Here is a 6,247-nt window from a genome sequence, read left to right on the forward strand (position 1 = left end):
CATGAAGTTTGGTTTAGATATTTCACTGATTATGAAGATCATATACATTAGATTCAAGCTAATTCAGAGTAATACTGTCAGACAGTGTGAAATAAAATGATTTGTCCAACCTTAAAGGTAAACTGTGGAACCTTTGACCTCTGGCAGTGCTGTGGAGCTGTTTTTTAATGAGTGGGTCCGCTGTTGTTATTTATACGTTTTGAGTGACTTTTGTACTCTCACTTTTTCAGCGAATCTTTCCCGGCTCATAGCTGTAATGTGGCTCACTAGCCTCCACACAGATGCTGGCAGATGGACTGCTTCAGACATGAACAAAAGAGAGAACATTTATAAGAGAGTGGACAGTAAAGAGGAGAGGAAATTAGGGGAGAGACATGGTGAATGTGACTAGCCAGACTTTAACAGTGAACGTTTTTTAATTACATAGTCTGCATTTCAAACCCATAGGACACAAGAACAAGAGTACGGGAAATGAAATGGGAAACTGCTTGTTAAAGGGGTTACAATAAAAGCTTTAAACGTTTTGTTTGCTTTGCAGATTTATTTTTACTAAAAATTCAGTGAGTTGTGGCATGTGTGGTATTACACACACATTCAAACACACAAAAACATGTTTAGCACTTGTTTGTGTTACATGGAAGTTTGCAGAAATGCTCTCATTGTTTGACACTGCTAACTTCCTCAAGATAAAGATATTGGCCCACATTTTCTCGGAGCATGGACAATGAGACTTGACCCAGCGGCCTGACCTGCGTTTCAAATCAGAGGGTTCTTTCTTCCAAATGTTTAGTCTGCTGGTGGGACTGATTATCAAGAAGCAAAGTTCACCAAGTTACCATAATTACATAAAATCCTGCATTCCGGCCCCTGATTTTCAATCAGCGTACATATCTCTCCCTCTTGCGGTGCATGAAGCAATTTCTAAGTAGTATCAGGTGTCTCTGAAGGGCAAACAACTGTGACGTGATCCCAATGTATATTTTGAATATGTTAATTTCAATGAATCACAATCCTGAACCTGAGCTTTGAGTCTCTACATACAAACTAAAACATCTGGTGCTGCTATAAGATCTTGGCTCGACATTTTCTGACTAAAACACCCCCAGAAGGCTTCCCCTTTACCTCCATGCCAAGAATAAATATGACACATATCATCCCTAAACCTCAGTATAATTCCTGCACTTAAGCCAGTTGGTATGGCATCACTTTTGCATCAATACAACCTTTACTTGTGTAAGTCTTACATCTGTTTTAGTCAGGTATCACCCATTTGTTAGGGTTAGGATGGCACTGAGGAATTTAAATCTGAGTCGTAACAGAGAGGGTCAGTGCAGCTAAATGGTACTCAAGAAAGTATAAGAGGATTTAAACATTTGAGAGAAATGAGGCTACACATCTATGAGTGATTACTATTGTCTATTTAGATAGACATGGTATTTGTCATCAACACACATATTTGCTGAAAAGCAGAAACAAAATGACGCGGTTTACACGGTTGTGTGTGCTAGCCTAGCTGGCTGTTTCCCCCTGTTTCCAGTCTTTATGCTAAGCTAACTGGTGGCTTGTGGTAGGCTTATATTTACTGGACACATCATCACTTTTACTCCAGTTTTGTAAGGAATAAGACATTAAGGAAAGTAAGATGAAAAGATCAATACTCCTCTAATGTCTCTGCATTTGCTATAGAGCTAGAGCTGGAGTGCAATTAGCTTAGCATAAACATTGGAAACAGGAGGGACAGATAGCATGGTTCTTTCCACATTAAACAAAAAAGAAGTTAGTAAAAGTTGGAGGTGCAAGGGCCAGGCTAGCTATTCCCCTGCTCCCAGTCTTCATGCTAAATTAACCGCCATCCTGCTCTTAAGCTCAGTCATGTGATTGGCCTTCTAATATAACTCTCTGCAAGAAAGCAAATAAAGTTAACTCCCAAAATATGGAATTATTCCTTTAAGAAGCAGAGGAAGGGTGAAACTCAGCCGAGGAAGCTGATGTAAATGTATTTTCTTGGATCCAATATGGGATTCCTTCATCAACCCTGCTTGTTAAGACATTTTTTTTTTTTTTTATCCTTGTCAGAATTTTTTAATCTGTGTGCTTGAGTGAACATGTTCCGACATCAGTCCTGGCACTCTGTTATTACGGTTTCATTATTTCAGCACTCTGCCATCACGGCCAACATCAAAGGAAGCCCAGGCTGGTTTCCAGTCACTGCAGTTTGTGTATTGACATTTAAGACAGTAATGTATGTTCGCTGGAGCGCTTCAGAACACAAATCAATGCACATCTTAAGTGAAACCTGCAGCAGCGACTCACTTCAGAGTCTGTAGGGAGCCAGACAGACATAATGATAGTGGTTTTGCCCGTAAAACGTGATTACTTAAGTCTGGATTATAATTGAGTCATGTTGTTTTAATTAGTCTAGGATGGAGAGGGAATCCAGCAAAGCACTTAGTTCTTAGAGAAGGGTTGCTTTTATACTCAGAGCGGAGGACATTTTACCAAAGAACAAAAGGAAAAATGAAGAGATTTAGAGTTACTTTGAGCACTGTGTAGTGTGTTAAGGTGGTGAGTGATGGTTTACACCCACATCCTTATGAACCACACACACACACACACACACACACACACACACAAAAGACCCTGTGGACATGCTGAAGATCACAGTTGTGTGAGAGATGTCTACAGCTGCACTTTGAGGTTGTGTTAGAGTGCAGGAGGGTCGGTTGGTTTTAGTCTCCTCTTTCTTCTACAGTTTGTGAAGTATCCATGTACACACGGCTGAGTTTACAGGTGCTACTAACTCTCATCAAACACTGACCTCCGTAAAGCCATAACAGTGTCTTTTTGTTACCAAGTAGTTTTCTGTTTTCCTGTGTGATAGATTTCTCAGGCTTAAAGTCGGTGGGTAAACAGACAAAATGACACAAAAATAAAGGGTGGCTTATTCTTCTGAATGAGCCAGTTGTTTGTTTTTATGTAAATAATAAAAGTTGTGCTAAAACATCTTGTATTGACAGTAGTGACAAAAAATGAATTGGGGCGCCAGGGTGGCTCACCGAGTAGAGTGGGCCACCATGTGTAGAGTTTGCTCCTCGGCGCAGCGGCTGCAAGTTTGACTCCCTCCTGCGGCCCTTTGCCGCGTGTCGCTCCCCCTCTCTCTCCCCTTCATGTCTTCAGCTGTCCTGGATAAACAAAGGCTTAAGATGCCCAAACATGATCTTAATGTACATGTTTAATTGCCAGTAAACCTGATTATTGAGTCAGTATTCAAGCAACAAGACAAAGAGTGTACAGCCATGCTTATGGCTCTGGGAGGCTGTGCTTAGGCACAGGGGTGCTTTGAGCTAAAAGGTCAGCATGCTATGCATCACAGTGACAATGCTAACATTTGTCAACTACTGGTTTCAGCTCAAAGATGTACGTTCAATCTCATTACATTGCAATATTCTTGAATTTGGAAATACAATTAAAAAAAAAAAAAGTTATCTGCTTTGTTTTATTGACAACCTTTTTATTGTGACTGATCCAGATTTAATGAAAAATATCAGTACAAGATATTGTCTTTTCCCTGGACACATTTAATCATTGTACCTAATAAAACTACATTGTTTTTCACACACTGAGGACCAGGTTCTTTGGACCTATTCTATAAATGCATCTTAAATCAGACACCACCAGCTGATTGGCAAACTTCACCAACATCAAGGCTTATCCTGGCCTATGATGTGTCACTTTTCAACCAAATTAACATAGCCGCCACTAACTATACTATATTAAACCAGTATCTAATTGACCTGAGCTTTGAACTGAAGAAGCAGAGCCTGAACGCCTCTGTGGTAATGTGACATCAAAGAAGTGTGCAGCATATGAGTTTTATTAGAGGGGGAAAATGCCTATGATTACTGAGCCAGAGAAGGATAGATGAAGTAACACATGCTCTTATTATAACACAGAGATGTATACATACGTGCAAGAACACACAGAGGTCACTGTTGTTAGGAAGAGCATGCCTCCACTGTTCCCAGCACCCCCTTCTTCAAGGTGATGCAAAGCATGCAGGAAACGGCTCATGGGGACAAGCTGGCCTGTTTTAGAGCTTTGAGAGAGGAAAACATTCAGGAAGGTGAGCTGGAGGAGGAAAAGGAGGTATGTCAAAGATAGTAACTGACAGAGATGGGAAGTAACAAAGTAAGTACAAATACTTAGCCTACTGTAGGCCTACTCAGTAGATTGTTCTGAGGGTTTTACTTTGGGCCTACCATTTTTTGTGGCAACTTTTAACTTTCACTCTTTACTGTACTTTCTACTCCAGTCCTTACATATTACAAAACTGGCTCGTTACTTTAGTTTTGTACAAAAGGTTGTCTATCTTCCGTATCAACAGAAAGAAGTTGTTTTATAGAAATGATTTTTGTGCCAATAATCCTCTCCGCTAAGGAATAAAGTAAGTAACTTGGTTGAGATCTATTAAAACAATCCAAGACAGAGGAAGAACAAAGGAAATACAAGATGTTACAGATTTGTAAATTTGTAAAGATTTTAATTGGTTTGAGCTCTTGGCCTACTGACCCTTTCCACTGACTGTTAGTTATTGTACCAGCTGGTCTGAATGTTTCCTGTGTTTAACATACCCACACCCACACCAACACACACACATAGTTGCGACGTAGATGTTTTGACCCATGTTTGCATGCACCATGTCAAAGCCCTTGGATTCCCACTATATAATTATCTTATAGAGTGACATACTTTCCTTCAGGGCAGCATGCAGTGGCAATTAGGGAAGATCTGCTTTTCCCCCAAAGTGTAGATGCTAAGCCCAAATGAATGCTGTGCTTTGTGTAACTATTGTTGAATGGTGAAATGTGAAACTTGCTTTAGTTTAATGTGAAGCAGGGTAAAGTTGCATTAAAGGGCCACCTGATTTTGCAGCCATGTAAGTGTCCGATCATTCATACTCACACTAGGATCCTGTAGCAGTGGAGTGCGGATGCAGTGCTGGGCCCTAATGGTCTAGGGGCGACGGTAAACACCTCACAGAAGTGAGGCGTTCCTGTTTTTCCGGCAGGGACACCCAAGAGACACACTGTCTAAAACAACCGTGGACCTTTCTCACACTGTAACCCAGTATTCCCAGGGAAAGGCCTTTGGGAGGAGGATCGTTTCCTACACCACTTTGCTGCGCCAATCCCAAGGAAGCTGGATTCCTGCAGCTTCAGCTGTACATAGCCCTCCCCTCTTTTTCTACTCCCCACAGGGCCTTTGCAGGCTGCTGGGGGGACAACCAAATGCTCAACAGAGCCCTTTTATGTATCAATTACATGAAATATCAAACAGCATGGAAGAGGGTGGTTGACTTGTTTATTTGACTTTGGTGGTCAGAAAGACTTCTGCTAAAACTCCAAGATGTGCAAATAGAGAAAATGTTTTTTTTTTACCCCAGAGGATGTGTGAGGGAAGCTGGGTCATTTGTCATCCGAATGACTTATCTCTGTCAAAATTCATCGCCCAGGAAATTCAAGTCTATGCTGTACAATACAGCCAGAACACAATGAGCAAACAATACATATTGTTAAAAAAAAAAAAAGTTCAGCAAAGACAAAGCGTTGGTGTTGCTGTGAAGAGAAATGACAGTCAGGAGGTTTGAGGTACAAATAAATAAATAAAAACACTTACACTGTAAGTTTATAATACATCATTTTGTTTGGCTATGTTTGGCATGAGGCTTGCATTTGTGTCTTATCATGTCACCATCACAGGAGGGATTGCCCAGAAACAATGCAGAGAGCTAACATAACACCATCTCCTGACAGGTTGTGAAAAGCAGACCCGTTGGGAATCTAAAGGCAGATGTGCAGCTGCTGACTACTTTTATCATGATAAGTAGGACTCTGAACTTTTGACATGCACATAGTACGGAGGGTATCAACGGAAAATAGGGATTTGCCCAAGTGCAGAAGAGGGAATGGGGAGAATTTAAACAAATCTACAAGCCTACAGAAAAATAAAAATTAGTTTAACTAACAAACAATGAGACCAGTGTCACATCATACTACATCTACACATGCTCCGTAACTGCACCCAAAGACTAAAGAGGTCTGATTTACGTGAAAAGCGGGGAGGGGGGTGAAATGGCAACGTGATCAGTTACTAAACCAAACTCTCTTTACTAACCTTGTCTGCCCCCAGCCCTGGAAATCGCAACCCTGCATTGAAATGGCCTGACTGCCAGCAGACCGGTCTAGAG

This window comes from Etheostoma spectabile, chromosome 17 (assembly GCF_008692095.1).
Source record: "Etheostoma spectabile isolate EspeVRDwgs_2016 chromosome 17, UIUC_Espe_1.0, whole genome shotgun sequence".
Lineage (NCBI taxonomy): Eukaryota > Metazoa > Chordata > Actinopteri > Perciformes > Percidae > Etheostoma > Etheostoma spectabile.